Below are 23483 nucleotides of genomic sequence, written 5' to 3' on the forward strand. Positions count from 1 at the left end.
ACCACCACCTCTCGTGTTTCTGTTGCCCTGTATTGGTGGAGGGCAACGTTCTAAAGAGGAGATCCATGTGTATCTCAGGAGGCTCTTCTCACATGACTGAGAATGCTGGAAAATCAGGATTCTGAGTACTAGAGTGCTCCCCCTCCTCACACGTTTACTGTACACAGAAGCAGAACACTTGGATAGGGCTTGGTTTACACATGAATTTATATCACTTTATTTGTGTTCCCTGTATAACTCACAGCTGAAAATGTGATCTGATTCCACTGAAAAGCTTTGCATTTTAAGTTGTAAAATGGGGATATGAAATTTCTATCTGCCATGTTTGATCAGTGATGCTCCTTCACACAAGCTACTCATCACATAAGGCTGCATTCATCAACTAACGGACATCAGCATGTAAACTAAGCTGTCCTTGTCAGAGAGCCAGCTCCCAAGCAAGTGTATACTCAGTGGCAAAACAAATTATCCATTATACAATGTGTGAAAAGGTTCTGAAACTTCCATTAAACACACGTTACACTGTATCGACATGGAAGGTAGAAGAGCTGATTTTTCGAGGTTTAACCCTGAACCCAACCCAGCAGTAGATCCATTTTTAGCATGCAACAGCTCTTTACAGTGATCATAAGTTGGCCGAACTGCACATATTGGAACAGTGCTATATAAAATTACCAGCATTATAAGTCCTGCACATATCCCTTTAATACCTATCTCACATGTATATTAATAAAGTAAGCAAAGCTTTTCCCATCACCTTAGCCTGAATGCCGTTGCAAGGGGACCCAAACACCTACTATATTTTAAAGCCTGTCAGCAGAGGCAAAAGGCCAGTGCCTTTGGAGATTCTAGCTTTTCATTTTGTCTTCCATAATGGTTCATTACCTTTCACTGGGAAGCCCATAAGCAGAACCTGGCAGACAGGACTGGCGTACGACCTCCCACCTTCTCTTTTCTCCCCACCCGCAACCACGACAATGGTGGCAGCAGCAGTAGCTGCCACGTATCCCCTCCTCCATTCCTCCGCCACTGCCCTCTCTCCCCCCTCCCCACAGCCACAATCATGACGGCCCTCCTCCCTCCTTCCCCTGCTGCCCTCCTCCTCCTAGCAACAGTGCTTGCAGCATCACCCACTACTGCCCCCCCCCCGTGATGGTGCCACACTGCAGGCCTCTCCCTCGATGCCTTGCTGTGAGGGACCCATCCTCAGAGCCAGGAGATTTCCAGGGCCACCTCCCCACCAGTGCCTCACTCTGAAGAAGGATCTGTTACAGCAAAACATTTGGGCTGGGCTCTCTGGAGAGCTGCACTGGCTGCTTTCTCTTCTGAGCAGCTGGTGGGGCTTCCCAGAGAGTCTATCCACTCAGTGCCATGCTCTGAGGGGTCCTCAAAGCGAGGCATCAGGCGGGTAGTGTTCCAGAGAGCTGTGCCAGGCATTTGCCACAACAGGAGGTATTCAGCCTCTGAATATGGAGGTTCTGGTTTTAACTATATTGGCTAATGGCTGTTGAAAGGCCTAGCCTACTGGACAGAGAAGCCTAACCATCGCGCACAGCGTCTGAAGGGGTTTGGATGCAGAACTGCTTGTCTGCCAGTGGAGCACAGCTCCAACAGCAGTGGAGACCTTTGGCATGGAGGCTCCAGGAATGCTGAGGGATATTCCCACGGATGTAAATCTGCCACCAGGAGTGTTCCCTCCAGAAGTAGCAAGCACTACACTCCAAAATGGGGTGTTCCATGGGGAGGGACAGAGGTGGCCTTGGATCTGCTGCATTTAAAGCCCTTCAATCACCAAGGAGGATCTAGGATTGCCCCCCCTCCGGACTTATTTCACTGCTCATTGGAACCAATGGTTTGAGGGAAAGAACAAGAAGAAACTATGTGGAGAAGGTAAAAGGTCCTCCCCCCCCTCTCTCTCTCTCACACACACACACACACACACACACAATTTCCTGCCCTAGCTAGCAGTATTTTGTATGCAACAGAGAATTAGATTCACTAACTTCGCTCCGCCCCTACCCCATTTAGGATTGTCTGTAAATTTGTCTAATCCTTTCTAGAACCACTCAGGCTGCAGTCCTATACACAGTTACCTGGTAGTAAGTCCCACTGAAATAAATAGAACTTACTTCTAAGTAGACATACACAGGACTGAGCTATTAAATTAGAGGTTTTGACATGTCTAGAGGAAATAAATACTATAAACCATCAATTAATCCTTCACTGGACTAAGAAATGCTTCATTTTCTTTGTCCTCTATCTACTTGCTCAACAGTTTTATTGGATAGTTGAGAGGTTGAGAGAGAGAGAGAGAGAGAGAGAGAATCTTTTCTCCTTATGTATGCTTGCCACAGCACTCATAATTCCCCCATATCCTGATTTAGTATTTATAGAAATCTCTTTTCAAGTTGACTCATCCTAGCCTGAACCGTGCCAGTCCTCTTGTACAGGCTGTGCTGGCCAGTCTGAGGCCCTGCTCTATTAGCAAAACAAGCTTCTCGCTGAAGTTGGATCCATTTGCTGTGCTTACCGGCATCCACCATGCAATTCTAAATTATTAATATGAATAATAAATAGATACCACTCTGATTAATACAAGGGCTTATTCATGACCATTTGACCCAGGATCTTAATGATTCTCTGGCAGTTTCCTCTTGGAAGAATGGACACACAGTATGTTGTATTCAGACACAGTGAATTAACTGTGCACTGTCCCCTTAATTACAACCCAGCCTCCTGCATTCCCCCTCCTGTCTTCTCTAAGACAAGCAGAAACCCTGCTGCAGGCCTGTGTCAAGAGCCCAGCCAGGGAGCTATACGCAACCCCATTAATGAACCAGCTACATTACCAAAACCTGTGTGCATCCTGAATTCAGCAGCCAAATTTCAACAAGCCACACACACTGGAGCTTCAAACTATTGCAATAAAACCAACAATCCAGGCAATGTTTAACCTACTCCTATCATTGTCACTAGTTTTATCAAAACACTTCGACATCCCCCAAAATTCCTCAGAGGTTAACCTGAGGAGTAGGAGCCTAGGGATGGCGGAGAATTTCTCCCCGAAACTTCAGGGGGCCGAGCGCCAATGTGTTCGGCCCCCCGAAGAAGTTTCGGGGAGAAATTCTCCACACACACCCCCCCGCACCCCGCACACCCCCCCCCGGGACGGGACTTACCTTTCCCGAATGTCCCTCCCGGCGGCGGGTCCCGGCGGCGGTTCGGCGGGTCTTTGTCAGGGGCAGGGGCGGCAGCCGGTCTTCTGACCGGCTGCCACCGCCGCCATTCCAATGAAAGTAAAACAAAAACAAAAAACGCCCCCGTGATAGGCTACGTGACGATTAACGTAGCCTACCATGGCTAGATTTGCAAAGTCAGCCGTGATAGGCTACGTAAATCGTCACGTAGCCTATCACGGGTGACTTTAAAAAAAAAAAAAGCGCGTACGGCTAATGGCGGCCCCCGTAGGGAGCCGCCATTCGCGTTCCTTATTTGGTCGCTGTAGTCTACGTAAAGATTACGTAGACTACAGCGAAAATAAGGGCAACGCTATTTGCGTTGCCCTTATTTGGTCGCTGTAGTCTACGTAAAGATTACGTAGACTACAGCGAAAATAAGGGCAACGCTATTTGCGTTGCCCTTATTTTCGCCGTAGTCTACGTAAAGATTTACGTAGACTACAGCGACCAAATAAGGAACGCGAATGGCGGCTCCCTATGGGGGCCGCCATTTGCGTACGCGTTTTTTTTTTTTTTAAAGTCACCCGTGATAGGCTACGTGACGATTAACGTAGCCTATCACGGCTGACTTTGCAGATCTAGCCGTGATAGGCTACGTTAATCGTCACGTAGCCTATCACGGGGGCGTGTGTTTTTTTTTAACTTTTAATTTCGCGGCCGGGCGAGGCGAGGCGCCTCCTCCCCGGCCTGAATTTCGCCCAGGCGAGGCGGGAAGCCTCCCCCCCGGCCTGAACTTCGGGGGGAGAGCAGCGAAGCGCTTCCCCCCCACCGCGAAAAGCTGCGAGACCAGGTAAGTGGCTTTCGTGCACTCCTAGAGGAGCCTCGACATTCTGATCCAGGCATGCCATATTTTCTTTCTTCTGGTTGGGGCAAGCCTGAGCATGCCTTGGCCAATGGACCAGGCCTGTGGACAAGCACCTAGCAGTTGAGAATGAGCTATTTCTTCTTCTCGTTTATTAGGATGACCTGTATGTAAAATCCTTTGCCAGGAGCACTGTCTCAGCTACTGTGGCTTATTGGTCTACATTCCCAAGCCAATATTCACCCTCCTGCGCATCTAATGAGAAAGACGCCTGGCGTGCCACACAGAAGGTGGGAAACAGAGGTAAACAAAAGGACTAGCACAACAGGAATGGCCACGGCTACTTCTTCTCCCAATTTAGTACCAGATTTAAAGGGGAACCTCCAGGTTATAACCTGGGGGGTGTCTCCATCAGCAATTTACTCTGAGTTAGCTGTGTTTCGAGGTCGTTAGGGATACATGATGTTGTGGCCATCCAGCAGCCAAACCGGAGCTTATTAGGGAAAACCCAGATTTCCTGAGACTGCTTAAAGTGCAATTCTTATCCTTGAGTTGGGTTCTCCGTGGTATAGTTGCTGTGTGCCCCAAGCCCCGCTTTTACCTCAGGCATGCTAGCCCTGCCCAAGGGTGTGCCTTTCACCGCGATCCTGGTCAAGGGGCATTTCCTGTGCATTTCCCATCCCTGCACAAACCAATTAGTGTCTACTCAGAAGTAAACTTGCATTGTGGTCAATGAGGCTTGTCCCCTGAACGTGCACACCAGAGATCCCCCTCAATTGAAATAACACATTTTAAAGCACTAATTCCCTAAAGGCTGTAAAGTGCTTCCCCCAAGCTGCGATTCTCCATTGTTTGGTTTATTACCATTTGGAAGTAACTACTTCTGCCTTTGATCATCCAATCCTGTGCAGCATTGGGTTAGAAAGGGGGCTGCTTTCCCATCCCTTTGTTTCCCCTCCTTTCCCAGCGCAAACAGATGTCTGTCTACTCAGAAGTAACTCCCATTGTGCTCTGACCAGCCTCTAACTTCTTTTAAAAAATTTAAGTGTTAAACTGAAAGAGGACTTTTGTCAGCAGTACCTATACCTCCTCGCTGTCTCAGTATGTCACTATCTTGTATTTGTCCAGCAATACCTATATCCTGTATCTCACTACTTCATTATGCCATTATTCGGGGGCATAGCTATTGCTGGACGAATGCGCGGTAGAGACCTAGTGACATTGAAAACACTGTTGTAGATGTGATTTTTGAGCTTCTTCCTTTCTGGATGGGTGATTTCTTTCATGTTTCTATGACTCTATCATGCATTAGCTCTATCATCAAGTGCTCTGTTGTGCAATTGCGCTACCATGCGATAGCACAATTGCGTGATAGAGCACTTGGGTGATAGAGCTAATGCATGATAAAGGGGCTTTCAGTGTCACTCGGTCACTATCGCGCATTCGTCCAGCAATAGCTATGCCCCCGAATAATGGCATGATGAAGTAGTGAGATACAGGATATAGGTATTGCTGGACAAATACAAGATAGTGACATACTGAGATAGCGAGGAGGTACAGGTACTGCTGACAGAAGTCCTCTTTCAGTTTAACACTTAAATTTTTTTAAAGAAGTTAGAGGCTGGTCAGAGCACAATGGGAGTCACTATTGTACATTAGCGCTAATGCGCAATAGTGACAAAGTGAGATAGTGGTTTTAGAGGGGGAGAAATAAAAAAGAACTGGCAGAATCAGGCATAGCTTGGGGAAGGGGTCTCCTCAGAAGTAACTCCCATTGTGGTCAATGAGGATACGCTTCCATCAATTGTTTTACAGGAGTATCAGGGGAAGGAAAAAGGAGAGCCTGGATGGGGCGAGGGGGGGAGGCTTTCTTATTGGTTGTGCAACCCCTGCCAGTCTGATGACGTTTACTCCAATCCCTCCATCCCACCCAGAAGTATGTTCTGTGAAGCAACTTATACTGGAGTGGTGCACTGGCTCATGGAGCCCTGCGCAGACCGAAGTGTACCAAATCCAATTCCTTGAAAGAATCCAGGTAAGCCTCCCTTCACTTCTCCTTCCGTTGTTGTGGAGACAGGGTCCAGGTAATCCTAGCTAAATCTGCATTGGTTTGAGAGATTAAGAAGGGAGGGGATGTTGAGAGATTAGGAATGTAGTCAAGACACATCTTTTAAACCTGGCTTTTAAAATTGCTATGGTTTTTGAAGATTGTTTCTAATATAATATAATATAATATAATATAATAATATAATATAAAGTAGCTTCCTTCTGCAAGCTTTGCCAACTTGCTCCATTTTGGAAAGGAGTGTTTCTACTTGTTTCCAGCTGCTCCTGGAACTGCTAGCATCTCATTGTACTTGTGGTGGGTCCTACTAGCATTCAGGAAGGATTGGGTACTGCCCATTGTTTTTCAATCATTGATAATTTTTGATAATTTTTGTTCCACTAAAATAAATGTAATTAGCAAGAGACAGAAAAAAAGAGAGGTCTTAAAGAAATGTCATACACGCTGCTCACCTCTGCTGTTGCATAGGGGGTGGGCAGGGGTGGGAGGAGGAATTAAGATGTAATTCCCTAAGTTAGTTGACTTCCTTTACTAAATGGCTTCTCCAGCTGTCCATATGAATTTGCAATAGAACTGTATTGAAATGATTATTGTGCAAGAAAACCGCACAGCTCTTCAAAGGAGGTGGAAAGTTTTCACTGAGGATACAGAAATATAGAACTAATGAAGAAATGCCAACAAGTCTGAAACGATATTTCCATAATGAAAGCCTGCAACTCACATTCCCTGTGCTCACAACAATGTAGAGAAAACTTAGCAACAACGGAGAATGTTCTGCCAGACTTGATGGGTGGTAAATCCTTATTTGAATGATGACCTATTTTAACAGTCCAGAGGATGGAATACTGAACGTGGATCACTTGGATGGAGCAAACGCTACAGCTATGATCCAAAACAGAGTGCGTTCTCCAGAGGGAACACAGTGATCTAGCATGTGCAGGCTACCCATTGCCATGGCCCCAGACTCAGACTCTAATGGGACTGAGGATGAAAAGACTGGGCAGGAATTATGCCAAGATACCCACCTTGTCAGAGGCTTCCATAGGGTGTGGTGGGGAGACAGTACTGATGGCATCTATTTCACCCAAGGGTGTAGCCCTGTCCCTTTCCTCTCCCTCTGAGGAAGTCAGAGTCAGACTTCCTTGGAACTCAATGGCTACTCATGATAGCTATATTTTTCCTCCAGTATCAGAGGCAATATGCCTCTTTATACCAGTTACTGAGGAACACAAGCAGTAGGGTGTTAATGTATTCATGTGCTGTTGTAAGCTTTCCATAGGCATCTGGTTGGCCACTGGGCAAATGGAATGCTGGAGTAGACAGGCCATTGGTCTGATCCAGCATGGCTCTTCTTATGTTCTTAACTCTTGAAGAGATGAGGCGTCTTCACTACTCCCACCCTACAATGAAGGACAGAAAGATTCCCAGCTCCTCCACAGCCAACACCGGAGGAATAGGTCACATTACCTTTAAGTCATGTTTATCATTACATTTATATCCCGCCTTTTTTCCTCTTGCAAGGAACCCAAGGCAGCTTATATGGTCCTTCTCCTCTCCATTTTATCCTCATTACAACTAAGTCATGCCAACTCTCCTTGGGAAGCAGGGGGATGAAGCTAGACATAACACAGTGGCTGCAAGCCTACAAAAGCCAACAGTTACCTCTGAAACGTGCTTGTCAGGGAGCTGACTGGGGCCCTGACTGCCTGCTATTGCCCTGCCCTGCCCTCTTATCAAGCCTTGCCCTGCAGGATCCCAGCCTGGAATGGGATACCCATTCACTTCAGTGGTGTGGGAGGGCTGCCCTTCTCTATTGAAATGAAGGGAGAAATACCTATTATTTTTCGATTGATTGATTGATTGATTGATTGATTGACTGTCTGATTCAGTCCCTTTCTTTCTACCAAGAAAATGGCACTCAAGGTGGCTTGCAATCATAGATAAATAAAACTTGATTAAAACAATAATCAAACAAATACATTAAAACACAACAATAACAGAATAAAAACAGCACCTGACCCAACTTACATGCCAAAGGCCTGCTTGAATAAAACATCTTTTCCTGCTGGCGGAAAGACAGCAGCGAGGAAGCCAACCTAGCCTCCTTCATCAGGGAGTTGTTTGGAAGTGAAGCCTGGCATGTTGTTACAGAACAGTTCACTTCCACACAACCACGTGCGGTACATGACTGAGTGGAGAAAGGTCAGTGTGCTATGTTCATGCTGCATGTACATTTCCAGCAGCCGCAATTATGGAAAAGGCTGCCAGCTCATCAGGTGTTCAGTTTACACTAACCTTTCTCCACATGGTAAGGTACCTGTGTGCATGTCTTATGAAGGACCTATCACTCAGCATGTGAAATTCACAGTACAGTTTATATTTCTGTGGCAAGGAAATGTATTGGATGGGACTCATTATAATCATGATGAAAGACGGTATTATGTTAGATAGGAACTCTTGTATTAGATACGGCAATGAACCTCCCCTGCCTTGCTCTTTCCCAAACGGGCTGGATGTGCTTGCTGTTGTCTGATCTCCGAAGCAAAGCAGGGTCAGCCCTGGTTAGTACTTGGATGGGAGACCGCCTGGGAATCAGGCTTCCTGCATTGAGCAGGGGGTTGGACTCCATGGTCTTGTAGGCCCCTTCCAACCCTATGGGTCTATTCTATGAGATTCAGCCTGAGAACAGTGCCTAACACATTGAATCGGAATGGAGACTCAGACACAGCAGCTCCACTTCTGCTGCGTCATCATTCTTTTGGTATTTCAGTGCTGCGTGGCGCTTTGGCTGGCAGCTTCCTGGCACCTAACAATGTAGTTTTGATCCTAATGTTCAGCACATGTGCCACATCTGAGTAAAGAAGCCCTTATGGCAAGGGGGCCTGCTGACCCACCATCCTCCAGGCCCATTCCCATTTTGGAGGTCAAAGGAAAAGCCGCTGGCAGCAGCTGCTAAGCAGATATTTCACTGGAGGGGGGGGACTTCATAGATATATACAGAAAATAGGCTCTTCAACACCACCATGAAAGTATAGGTCCATAAAGGATCTGGTTATGGTACTACACAAATGGCTATAGAGTTTGGGGCTATTCTACCCTGTGTTACAAAATCCCACTTTTGACAGGGCCAATCTGCAAATAGGTTCAAGACTGTAGCCACAGCCGTTGGCAGCTAGGAAATTAGCCAATGGGGCACAGCTAAGGGGATCCAGCCTGCCAGGTTTCAGATGAATAGGTGCAGGGAACTTTGTGCGAGAGCAGCCTTTACAGTTTGGAGGTTTCCAAAAAGGGATGTGGTTATACCCCCTATGTTTTTTTGTGGGGAATTGTTAAGGAAATGATATACAGCATAGAGATGGCCTCGTTTTTAAAAAAAAAAACACCTGCAAAATTTCAGAAGGATAGGTGCAGCGCTTTTCATGGAAGGCGATGGCAGGGGTAGTGATTCCCTTCCTCTTATCCCCATCCATGTTTCTTTGGCAATTTGTAAGAGAATGGCATATGTCATAGAGGTGCCTCTAGGCAAGAATCCTGCAAAATTTCAGAAGGACAGACACAGGACCTAGGAAGTTATGATATATGAAAAACAGTTTTAAGAGTATGTTTTCCTGCTCAGTTGTCAACATCACAGAAAGTGAAATAGGACAGGGTTGGATGGTGGGTGTGGAGCATACTGTAGCACAGGCAGAAGGACTTTAATATCCAACCTTTTCCAAGCAAGCACGCAATGCTATACCCTCCCAGGGCCCACAAACTCCACTAAACCTCTTTTGATGTTCCTGCTCCTGGGAAAGAGAACCAGCACTGAACACTGGATCATTCCTGCAATATACTACTTCAACATCCCACCCCGAAGGCACTACGATTGGAGACCCCGGTAAAGCCATTCCCTCTTAGAAGCTATAGCTGCCATTTACAAAACTACACCTCCTCCTTTACCTCCTCCCTCTCCCTATCCTGGTGTTTTCCTCATATGAGTGCTTGCAGGGAGAAATGGATCAATTTTTGGAGCCATACCGTGTCTCTGTGTCCCTCTGAATCCTGAATTTTCAGGAGAGTTCAGTTTTGGATTCAGTCCACTTCAGAAAAGTCCCAGTTCAATTTGCACATTTCCTGAATCTGCCCAAATCAACCTGATTCAATTCAGGATTTGGCCAAATCCAAAACACCCTACTTTATAGTGTCCACAATGTTTGGTGTTAGAAATTCAACACTGAGTTAGAAAGGTCTCTACTTGCTGACAAGTTTCTGAAGCGAACTCAATGACTCTGCCTAACTCAGGCTGCAATCCTATACCCATTTACCTGGGAGTAAGCTCCACTGAGCTCAATAGGACTCATATCTATGTATACTTCTATAGGATTGTGCTATCAGTGTCTTTACCTACTGACAAATTTCTGTTAGCAGCAACTATAGTTAAATTCTTAATCCCATTGAACACAAAGGAAAAGTTAAGCATTTGCTTAAATTTGAGCTATGCAACCTTGTTACCCTTCCTGATCAGTTACTATTTCCTTCTGATATTCTCACCAATGGATGGATATTAAGCAGATCTAGCCTCCTCTATCCGCTATGGTGAGTTTTTGAAAAAAGTGACATCAGTGGTCCCAAAAGATAGCTTAATAAATACAGTCTAAGTGGCTTTTTGACCAATTATTTTGAACAAGATTTTAAGCGAGCAATCCTATGGCCACTAGACACTGTCTAGAGGGCCACAGGATATGCTGTTTTCCGGGAACCGACCTCGGAGCCCACAATCTGAGGTTGGTTCCCAGAAAACTGACTTTCCCCCATGTCCGCGCTGTCTTGGAGGCAGCACAGAGAAGCCCCATCCTCCATGTTCAGGAGTGCGGCGCAAACTGAAAAGGGCTGGGGCTGGGGGTGTTCCGAGGCGGGTAGAGCAGAGCTGCATGTACGACACATCCAATGTATCGTACAGCAGCCTTCTCTCCCGGCTGCCCCCCCCCCCACAGCTAAACAGTCAAAAACGGCTGTCTAGCAGAAAATAGCAGGGCAAGAGAGGCGCGGAGGGAACGGTCCCCGCCCTGTGCCTCTCCTTCCTTGCTTTGGATAAGTGGTTGCCTCCGAGTTCAGAGGCGGCCACCTATCTTGAAAGGATTGCGCCCCAAGTTATTCTTCAACCATATATATTGGCATCAGTTCATCACTTCTACTGGGGACCTCATTTAGTTCCATATATTCTCTTTTCTTAATTTTTTCTAAAATCTGAAAGCCAAAGGTTTAACTTCCTCTAAAGTTAACATTCTAAAAACATCTTTATGACGCATATGCCTGCATGCATTTCTCTGTGATGAAAAATGCCATTTTTCCCTTACCATGCTAAGCAATAGGTGTGTGAGCCAGCCCAAAGCCAAGCTTTTTAAAGTCCCATTGTTTTCAGCACATAAACATATGCATATACAAAGCAAAGCATTGAAATCCATGAGACTTTACAGTGTCTAACTTTGGCTAGATTGTGCCCTTTGTGCATATTTTGTAACATAGGCCTCTCGGTCCGGTTTGCCTCTTTGCTGCACAGCTGTAGCCTCTTGCAAACAGCATTTTTTCCCTTTCCCACTCTCCAGAAACCTTCAGAAACCTTCCCCTTCCTCCCTACGTGGTCCCAGGGATCATCAGAGCCATGCATATCAGTGTTCTCAAGAAGAGCTCATCAAAGTGCATCTCCTCCATACAACTCTCATTATACTTGATAATCTGTGTGTTTTTTCTTCTTTTTAACGGATGCCAGTGTTGGCAGGCTTGCAGCCCTGGCACTAGGAAGTGTCTCTTTAACTGCAGCTGTAGCCCTGCCAAGGTGGCTGAAGCATAAACTGCTAGGACCACCTGTAATGGCAAGAGTGTTTTTCATTTGCTGACAAGACCACCTGCAAGACAAGGATCAATCAGTGCCAGATGTTGGGGGCTTACTTCTGATCTAACCAGGGCAGTATCCTTCTATTATACTTTTGAAAACACTGCTGGACAGCCATCAAGTGAGAGCAACGTTGGTCACTACATGTTGCCTTAGGTAGGGTCCTGCTGAGCCAGGGAACCGAGAAGAAAAAAATGCCTCACGGGTTCAAAACAGACATTGCTTTCAATCTGTATCTAGCAGCTCCATCTTGTTTTCATTTTTAATCTAGAAATTGGTGCAAGGGGCCCAGTCCAGATCTTAAAAGCCCCTGCACACTAGGGTCCCAATCTGGACCAGGTCCACTGTGCCTTCTCTAGAGTGTACTACCAGCACATAGTTAAACTATGGAATTTACTTCCACAAGGTGTGGTGATGGCCACCAATTTGGATGGCTTTAAAAGGGGGTTGGACAAATTCCTGGAGAAGGGTATCAATGGCTACTGGCCCTGATGGCTATGTGCCACCTCCAGTCTCTCTGCAACAGTAAAGTGCCTGTTTGCCAGTGGAGAAGAGCTCCAGCAGCAGCATGGCATGGGCATCTGGGCATGGGCATCTGGGCATGGGCATCTGGCACAGACTCCACTCCAATGTAAAGCGTGCCTTCCTGCTGGACTGTGCTGAGGTGATGTGGAGTTGCATTCCTCAGACAAGGACACTCAGTGTCCGTATCTGTTGAGTCTGGGTCAGCACCAGCTTAGCACTAGCGGAAGATATAGAGTGAAGGGAACAATGGCTGAAGAGGAAGATGTCCATCATGTGTAGATGGTAACTGACCCAAGACCACCCACTGAATTTCATGACTAAGTAGGAATTAAACGTATGATTGTTTAAACACATGTATCTGATTTCATTATGTGGAATGGTATTTTAAGAAGACTACCATAGAAACCAAAGTAAATATTGTGAATTATTTTTCTGGTAAAAAGTTGGGTAATTTCTCGCAATTTGGGGCTTTGTGAGCAATATTTTCTCAACTCCTTTCCCTTGGTCACACTGAAAACTCTGAGAAATAAGCAGTGATGATACACTGACTTGAATTACTGTTTTGGAGTAAAATGTTTTGAATTAAATGCTTTGGAAAATTCAGGAAATTGGAGGACAGACTTTGGCACAGCATTAGCTCCACCTCTTCCTTGGAGCTGAACACAACACTGCACACAACACACACCCCGGGCTTGCAGAGAAGGAGTGGTATTATCAACACCTGCATTAGTGGCCAGATGTATCCTCAATCACCCCTCAGATTTTTAACATTTGGAAGCCCCTGGGGAAGGGGCTGAAACCTGAAGAATGACAGCTAGTGATCAGCCAGCATTCCTCAGAAGAGATTTTTCTTAGAAAAGTTCTGAGATTTTTCTTTTCTTGCCTAGAAATAAAAGGCCGCTTTGAAGAATTTTCTTCAAATTTTCTTCACTGTGAGTGTGGTATGGTGGCCACCTTCCCTCTCCCCCACACCAGAAATCAGTGCCCCGCAATGACACTAGGTACAGGGCATTGCCGGCAGTGAACCACAAAGGCAAGGAAGAACGGCCTTCCTACCTTATGTTTTTATTTTCTCTTGATACCAAACCTTCCTTTCTAAGGAAAAAGAAATACTTCAGAACACAAAGAACTCTAGGCTATACCTCAGTCAAGGGGCATTACGAGAGCAGTTTCTCTGGGATTAGGATTGAAAGGGAAGTGCAGCAGTCAATCCTCCAATCAGCACCACCAGCCCTTGTTAATTTGCCCCATCTCAAAATATCCATAGCCCTTATATTGATGGGAATGGTCTCGTAACCTTGAGTTTTCTTGGCATTAGCAATAAACCTTTCCTCCATCAAGGAGATCAGGCTGAATTTTACTTTTTACTGTTTGAAATATGTGCCACTAAATTAAACTAAATAAATATTGGCCATGTCAGTAATGCAAAGTTTTAATGGTACACTTAACTAATAGTGAATCATAATCAAAACATCAATGGAAGTACTTAGACTTCACATTCCTATAAAATATATTCAGAATTATTGCAGACAGAACATTACATATCTCCGTGTGACTCCTCATCCCCTTTTACTTTGCTCTCTACACACTCTAAACACTAAACTTTTTTCTTTCTCCGGAACAAATCAATGGAGTTAAAGTATGCATAATTAGAAGATCTCCCATCATCTCCCCCTCAACATTGCTGCCCATACCAGAAGTCTTGACTCAAAATTAAATGGGCCACAAAATTCATGTCAATTTTTCTCTGTGGGTGCTTCTGATAGATGGTTCCTAGTGCTACCAATCAAAAGACATTGTGCAGCTATTCTGTCTTTCCCCCTTTAACGGATTTTCTGTGATAAAAAAAGAGACAGAAGAAGTGTGAGAATTCAGGATGGTTACAAGCAGAAGATTTTACTATTTGGAACCACCACCTGTAAAATTCCGTGCATAACATCTGGAAGCACCCTATACGTCAGGGGGCAGCAACCTTTTTGACCATGAGCACATTTGACAATTTGAGGAACTTTGTCTACTTTTAACAAATTAATGGTTTTAACACAAAAATACAATGCAATAATTAGTAATAAATGTTCCTTTTTTATTTAACAAGTGCTTTTCTAGTTTTTTTCTGTGTAAATTCACCAATAATTCTGAAAAAATATAGCTTTCTTGCAGTGCCACAGTTTATGTTAAGCACAGCAAGGTCATTCAAACGATCTTGTTCCACAGTAATCTATAGACTTAATTCTGTTTTAAATGTTCCACCACAGATGGCAATGTCCTACAATATAACTGTGCTATTCACAAGATGATTACAGGCTTTATAAAAATATTAATTCATAGTGCATTACAGGCAGTGTGGTCCAGTAATGGGACACAAATTTAAAGTTGTATGATGAACGTCTTCTTCTTTCAGTCCTCTCAGTTTATATCTGTGCCTGTACATATAACCTCATTTGGAGATAACGTCAAGTCTAAATTTGAGGCCCTCCATGAATGTGAGGCCCAGGCCCCTCCTGTGATAAGCCCTGCTCTTAACACTACACTGTGCATGCCAGCATGGGCCCTGAGCCTTTTTTTTTCTTTTTTTTTTGACAACAGAAACATTTACTTCCTTCCACTCTCCCACTCCTGTCCCCCAGCATTCCCTAACCTCCAGTGTATATAGCACAGGCTGAGGAGCAGCTGCCTGACATGAAGAAAGGCAGACATGGTGAAAGGCTTGTCCTGCCATACTTGCTACAACACATCAGGCATGTCGATTTGTATTGACATAGATGGAGGCCACAATGCCTGTCCACTGGTGCTAGGGATGTAGCAAGCATCCATTTGAGGGCTCAAGCTCGGCAGCTTCCCGCCACTTTGTCCCCCGAACGCCAGTCTGTAGACCCCCTGCGCTTGCCTGACTTGGGGTGCGCTGAATCAGGCAAATGTGGCAGTCCCTGCTCCTTGCCCAATCTGTGGCTCAGCCTGTTTCTTACAGACTGATTTTATGTAAATGGTAGCCGCCATTTACGTAAAATCGGCCTTTATTGAAAAGGCTCCCTCCGCCTGTCAACCATTCGCACTCTCCTTGCAAGGAAGGAGAGTATGAGGGGCCACCACCACTGCCGGTGAGCAACCATGCCTCCTTCTGCTGGTGCCAGGCACAGAGAGGTGTGGTTGCTCAATGGCTGTGGCCATGCCAGGATGAGTGTCAAGAGGCAAGCGCCATGGCACTTCCCTCTCATCTCCCATCCTGCTGCCTCAATGAGCCGCCACTTTGCACACAATGGCAGCTCGTTGGGGAAGCGGGTGGCTGCTCGTCAGGTGCCCACGGACTGCCGGATGGCTCACACCCCGTCGCAAGCTTGGGCAGGCATCCAGCAGGGGTCTGTTGAGAGGGGCACGGGGCAGACCCAGATGAGTTCACCCATCCCTAATTGGTGCACAGATACGGGAGGGACTGTAGTTCAGCATTTTGCATGCAAAAGGCCCCAGGTTCAATCCCCTGCATCTCCAAGATGATCTAGGAGATCTTGCCTGACACCCCAGAATCATAGAATCATAGAATAGTAGGGTTGGAAGGGGCCTACAAGGCCATCGAGCCCAATGCCCTGCTCAGTGCAGGAATCCAGGTCAGAGCATCTCTGACAAATGGCTGTCCAGCCTCGTCTTGAATGCCTCCAGCACGGGAGAGCCCACCACCTCCCTAGGTAATTGGTTCCATTGTCGTATTGCTCTAACAGTCAGGAAGTTTTTCCTGATGATCAGTCGGAATCTGGCTTCCTGTCACTTGAGCCCATTATTCCGTGTCCTGCACTCTGGGATGATCGAGAAGAGATGCTGGCCTTCCTCTCTGTGACAGCCTTTCAAGTACTTGAAGAGCACTATCATATCTCCCCCTCAGTCTTCTCTTCTCCAGGCTAAACATGCCCTGTTCTTTCAGTCTCTCTTCATAGGGCTTTGTTTCCAGTTCCCTGATCATCAGAGAGCTGCTGCCAGTCAGTATCAACAATACTAGGCTAGATGGACCAGTGGACAGACTCAAGTACAAGGCAGGTACCTATGATGATTTCACCACCACCACCACCAATCATTTGCCAAGCATGCATGCCTTGAACCCACCTACTTATGTGACATTCAACACATGTGTGTGATGTCATGATGGTTAGGCATTATGTCATGATGGTGACATTTTCTGACAGCGACTGTTCTTGGCATCACGAGACTGGCACAAGTTTTGGGTTATCTCACCATGGTCGTTCAGTGCAACATGGTTATTGGATCTCAGGCAAAACACTGGTTTGCTGCCATGATGGTAAATTATATATGTCTGTTCTACAATAATGCTTCATTGCATTCTTCAAGCCACATAAAGACAATGCGGAACAAACCATGAAAAAATAAAGCTTTAAAAGACAGGATTCCAAAAGTCTATTGCTAATTTTTTATTTTTTTATTTTTAAACTGTTTTATGTGTAGTTGACCATCTGTCCTCTGTTGGTGCTGATGTGTTTGTTTTCTCTCCTTCTCTGAACTACCATCTCCCTGCCTCTTGTCCCTCTCTTAGAAAGAATATGATAGTAAAAGCAAGAGCATGCAAAAGGTAAACTGTGGTAGACCACTGGCCAATATTTGGTAGACCACCCACAATTAGGATTTCTGCAAAGAATGCTAGACTAGATGGATCTTAGTTTGATCCAGCAAGGCACACATATGCTCTGAAAAAATGTAATCTCAGGATCGCTAAACATAGATTAGTTTTGTCTTAACTGTTAGAGCCTGGTTATGGACTCTTGCTTTTAAAATCTAAAACATATTGGTATGGACCATGGTGGTGCCTAGCACCCACACACACATACAGAGCAGACCATGCAAGGCTCATGTCAGCCGATCCCTGGTTTAAACCATCGTCGTTTTTCATAAGCATTTCCCCAGGTAAAGATGCAAACGCATCCAAGAAGAACAACTCATTTCAGATATTTTAAAATTAAAACTGAATCTTGAAAGAAGCACATGAACTGCCTTCCAACTTTTTTTTTACATGAAGTTCCTTGAATCATAAGGCCTCTACTGGTTCCAAGGAATGTGACCGCAGTAAAGTCTTAATTAGTTCCTTAAGTTCACATGTTCATTCAGAAACAGGCACTGAATGCTGTCCTGATTCAATGAAATCAAAAATGGGAGGAAGACCGGCCACTTTAAAAAAAATCTAACATTAGTCACACACAAAGTACTTCTGCAACAATTTCTTTGATTGTTCCTTTCCTGTTTGAGGTTTCACTATGAGGTTTAGGAAGAATGCATGGGGTAGGGAGTGCAACTGTTTTATCATTCTTAAGTAACCATTTCTTTCTCACCTGTTTATGATGTTGTATCAGTGCTGAAAAGAAAGAGGTCATTGCTAAAGAGAGTAGAAATTATTTATTTATTAAAATCACTTATTTCCCACCTTTCTGCATCAATATGAAGCACTCTGGAGTAGGGATGGGTGAGAAATTTGTTGAGGTTTTGTTTTAGTTTTTTTTTTTTTTACAATGCACCCAATTCACCCTTCCTGAGCCATTAAGAGATCGAAGGCAGAATTGTGTTACGAAATCTGTATTTTTACAAGCTTTCCAATGCAACTTGTTCCATGGAAAAATGCACATAAAATGTGTGCATTAGGGGAAGTGCACAGAAAATGCATCTATTTGAGAAATTCGCACACAAAACTGCATTTCAGCAATGTAAAGTACTTGTGGGGGGGGATGTGTACATTTAAAAATGTGCACAGAGATATGTACAACAATGTGTATATTAGGAAAAAAGCACACACAAAAAGTTGGAATTTACATATGGAATTCTGGATCCAAACCATTGGACAGAATGAGCTTGACCTCAAAAAACCCAACAAATACAGTGAGACCAAGACTGACAGTTCCATTCCATTCCTATTCAAGAGCAGATCTCAAAATAATCCAAACACAGAAGAATCAAATGTCAAACAAAATAGCTTAAAAAAACAAAATACTACAGCGGACAATACAACCAGGCTAAAAATAGAGAACAACACAAGAGCAGAAAAATACTCTTCACTAAACCAATAGGCTGAAGTCCTGTTGGAATAAAAATAGTCTTCTGCACAGAGTGAAATGCCATAGGCGGCAACATCAAACGAATCTCTTGGAGCCAAGCATTTTAAAGCTGGGAAACCAAGGGAGAGAAGCACCAATGGCAGGGAAAAGGGGAGAACTGAAATCCCAAGGGTGGACAAAAATAAAGATTTCAGTGGGCAAATACACTTAAAATTGAAGTTCTTCTTCACCACTATATTCTCTAGAGTACCTCTGTAACTAGAGCACACTAGACTGCATAGTTTTGTGCCCCTGAAGACAACTTTAAGTGCCTGTGTAAAAGAATTCCTACTCAAAACACACTGGGCCAATAAAATCTTTATTTTTGTATACCTTGGGATTTCTATACCTTGGGATATCCCATGCTTCTACTAGGGATGTGCATACAAACAAAACTCGAGTTCATCAAATTTCTTCAAATTCCATTTCAAAGCTCATTCCATCACATGTCCGCATCAGATTGCGATCCTTTTTTCTTTTCACATGAAAATTCGTGCATATTTTTGTGCATATTTTTAAGTGTACGAATCAATTGTGCACATCTTTGTCATGTACGCATTCTTCATCCATTGATTAAACTGTGTCTGTACACATTTTTCAAAAGGATGCTTTTTCTCATAGGCATTTTCCAAATATACGTATGCTGTCGAGCACATTTTTTTTGGTCTACAAATCACACCGCAAGCTCGGAAATGCACAGACTTTGACCTCAGGTTGCATTCAAGTCCATGTTCAGTCTGAAAGGTGCACACCGGATAAATCCTGATCAAAAACAAACTGAAACTAATTTCTCATGCATCCCTAATTTCTGATATAAATGAGTCTTTGTTATTGGCGGAATATGCAAGAGGGCCTCTCCCAATGACCTTAATAAGGTTCATATGACAGGAGGCAGCCCTTCAGGTAACCTGGACTGAAGACACTTAGGGTTTAAAGATAATGACCAGCCCTTTGAATTGCATTCAGAAAAGAAATGGCAGCCAGTGGAGATACTATAACAAAGTACTCCCAATAACTGGACTCTGCTACAGGGGATAGCTTTATTTTTATTATAGCAGAAAAATGCGTATCTCAGGCTATAATCCTATATCCATTTGCCTGGCAGTAAACCCCACTGAACTCAATGGGATTTACTTCTGAGCAGACATGCAAAGGATAGCTCTGAAATGAGTTTTTCGTTGTTTAAAAGTTGCTAAATTTCTTATTATTAGAAAATGCCCTATCAAACTCTATTACATACACAAAACAACTTTAATGTTACTCTTTCTACAATAAGAGAAGTGTGAACCAAAAATGCCTTTGCCTTGAGAAAGCAATTTTTTAAAATATGCAGGAAACCATTTCTATCTTTCCCCTTCCTTTACTGCTACTACTCTACTATATGAGAAAGATGTTTATATTATATTCAATTGCTTCCAACCTATTAATATACCATATTGATCTACAATTCATCTGATTGTTGAGAAGACATTAATGGTTTCCATTAGTCCAGTTTTCTAATTTCCACAGGATCTGATCATAATAAATCTTCCTTTCATCCATTTACAAGGACTTCCAGATAGAACTGACTGGATTGTGTGGGTGTGGGTTTTTCTAGAAGAAGAAATCATGCCAATAATGTGTCAGCGTAAAGCGGAGACTTGCAAATAATCACATCGATTTCAAAAGGTTCATGGCAGGACTCTTGAGGAAAGTTAGAATGGACATCAAATGGGATCAGTTCAAAGTCAGTCTTTTGGGGACTATTTTTAATAGACATGATCTGAATAAACCATAGAGGCCTGTTTATTTGTGGCTTGGCTTTACATTCTCTTCTTTGAGAAGGTAAATGTTGCAATATGCCTGGGCACAAATGTATTGCTGATTCCTGAACAAACACAGGAAACCTTGTAGGCCTGTTTGTCCACAATAGTTTCATTTCTTCATATATCTAGGCATGTGGACCAAGAATGGCTTAAGATAGACTGCACCACTATTTCAAGCATTTTTTATCTGTTTCACTGCCATGGCTCCTAAACAAGGGACCCTGAGAAATAAGCCTTATAAAGCAAGACCAAGACATTTTGGCTTCTGACATGAAAAAGCGAAATAACACCTGTCCCATAGTAAATATCCATCCATCCATCCATCCAACCATCCATACATCCATCCATCCATCCATCCACGCACACACACACATCAACTGGCAATTTGCTCCGTTTTTATGGTGTTCTTGATCTGCTGCCTCATTATGCCTTATGGTAAGGGTAGCCCTAGCTGTTGGACCTTGGACCTCTGGCAAAGATATCTTACCACGCATATAAAACTACTATTTTCTGCATATGTAATCAGAGCGTAAATGCAAAGAAAGCATAAATTTGGATACCCTGGTTCTACAACTGAACTATAATCTGTGGAGGATGTGGTGTCAAGATGAGGGTACATCATCTCACCACAAGAAAAGAGTTTTACCTATAGCAGCCTTCCCCAACCTGGTAGTCTCCAGATGTGTTGAGACTGCAACTCCCATAATTCCCAGCCCGCATGGCCATTAGCCATGAATATACAACTTAGGGCTCTGGCTACTACAACTCAAGCACCCATATTAGAAGAGCTCCAACTCAACCAGTTCATAGATAGGAACATAGGAAGCTGCCTTATACTGAGTCAGATCTTTGGCCCATCTAGGCCAGTAGTGTCAGCATTAACTGGCAGCGGCTCTCCAGGGTTTCCGCCACAATTCATTCCTAGCCCTACCTGGAGAAGCTGGAGATTGAACCTTGGACCTTCTGCATGCAAGGCACGTGCTCTACCACTGAGCTACAGCCCCTTCCCAGTGGTGCCTGGAAAAGTTCAGGCTGACGGTTCTCCTGCATCATTAGCCCTCCAATAGCCAGGCAGTTGTTGCATACTGCATAATCCATGACACTGATTCTGCATCCCAGCACAAGAGAAAGCCTGGTGTTGAGAGAGAAAATTTCTGAATCCCTGGGCCTGTGGCCTTTTCAAAACAAAGTTCTCAGCCCTGTGTAAGCTTTCACTGCTGGTTCCTTCATTGTCCTCCCCCGGCCCTCCCAGGAATAATGACAATTTTTTAAAACTAAGAGGAATAATCAATTCTAAGTAGTCAAAATATATAATACATCAAGAAACCTCAAACAGTAAAACCTTGAGGAACAAACTACTAGTGGGGATAATACTGTCAGCAAGCAAATTGTTAGAAATCTCAGGAGACTTGTCTTGTCCACGCCAAATATGTTGTAAGCTGCTGTCAATAAAGTTGCAGGGTGGCTGGCCCATTTAACGCACTCACGTTTCTGTACTTCCTCTCTTCTCCCTTCCCCTGGTCCCCACTGTGAGTGCAAGATCAGGCAGAAGAAGAGACAGATCCAGAAAAGTTAGGTCAGACAATGGAATCAAGACCAGATGTTCACTAGAGTCTGACCTGCAACAACCGGGGCCATGTCTACATGGCACCGATTTCATTGTTTGCTTGGTATGAGCTGTGCAGTATTAGCACTGCGAATTAACAACTGGGGCGGTAGATGGGAGGTTAAAGTGGGCTTCCCAAGCCAGGATGAGCTGAGAGCGCAGAGCTGGGAAGGAGGGTGTGCGACTAGCACGTAGGACTTGCTTGCGAGTAGACGTTCGTAACAAACCCCACACACACATTTCTGAGGCGGGCAGGCAAGCAGGCAGCTGCCGTCTCCGGAGATTTTGCCGGTGCTGAGAGCAGAGAGGGCAGAGCTGGGGAGAGGGAGAGAGTGAGTAGCATGTAGTCTACTAACTGCCCGATCTACAGGATCCACCCTGCCCCCACAAACACAGGCTCAATGAAGTGCTTCTGAGTACACGTTTATGAAAACCATCCGCCCTGGCACCCACCCTTTCTCAACTGCACAGCTGCGAATCTACAGGCATCCAGCGTTCCTCAGCTGTGTTCCTTTGCAGCTGAACGTCTCCACTCTCACGTGCGATACTTAAAGTGAGAGAGGCAGCGACGTGGAAGTGAAGGCAACAAGTTACTTCCTGGTAGACTTGTTTGCCCCTCTGCTGTCCCCCCACCCCGGCCCCAGGCTACTTTCCCTTCGCCAATCAGCATGGCTTCCACCAGCCCGTTTCTTCATGCCTCTGTCACTGCGGAACTGCGAAGGAGGAGGAATGAGGAGGGGCATCACTAACAACGCTGCGATTTCAATCCAAGGAAGGGACAGACAGCTCAACCCCCCGCAGTGAACCCAAAGCAAGTGAAAACTTCACAGCAAACAGACTCTGAGGAAACCCGGATTTCTCCGTGGAAACCACGACTGGGTTGCGCAGCGGCGACTGCATCATCTGTCGCAAAGATCTTCCCTTCGAAGTGGCACTGGGGCAAAAGGCTCACGCAGATGAGGCCCAGGATACTGAAATAAGCATTTCCTCCTCTGTTGGGTCAATGCAATTTTAAACCCTTCATTTTTCTTTTGTAAGAAAAGGTTCCATTTCTTTGCCATTCATGTGAAATGTTTATAAAACCCTTTACATTGTTTTGTCACATCAGCCCTGTCAAGTTGCACTCATTTAAATGAGTGAGATTAAAACACACATTCTTAAGTGTTAGGTTACATTTTCCATTGATGTATGCTGTGGGTCTATATGGCTGCATGAAAATGAGAACAAAAGCAAGAGGAAGCAGGCCACTTCCAAAGAGTGAAGCTGATAGGTCTGCCGTGTCTTATTTCAGCTGCTCCAAGGCAGGAGGGGAGTTCAAAGTGGAGATATGTCATGGAATCACATGGAGCTTTACATGGCTTTGCCCGGAAGCTACCAAAATAGGAGGGAAGGGGATTATCCTGAGTTAAATGGGCCATAGGGATCATTCTGAACACTTCTTTTCTCCAATGGCATAGGTGTATCCCTTGGACATCTCTGAATCTGT

At 44.7% G+C, this 23483-nt stretch overlaps 1 protein-coding gene across 1 annotated transcript in view; it reads right to left on the reverse strand.

Moving 5' to 3' along the window:
• The window catches only part of LOC146352613 (uncharacterized), an 89620-nt gene that overhangs the window by 14678 nt on the left and 51459 nt on the right, over nt 1-23483 (reverse strand). The gene's annotated exons all lie outside the window — the stretch shown is intronic.

The sequence above is a fragment of the Heloderma suspectum genome, chromosome 2 (genome assembly GCF_057233095.1).
Source record: "Heloderma suspectum isolate Gila_16-S chromosome 2, 16-S_ref, whole genome shotgun sequence".
Taxonomy (NCBI): domain Eukaryota; kingdom Metazoa; phylum Chordata; class Lepidosauria; order Squamata; family Helodermatidae; genus Heloderma; species Heloderma suspectum.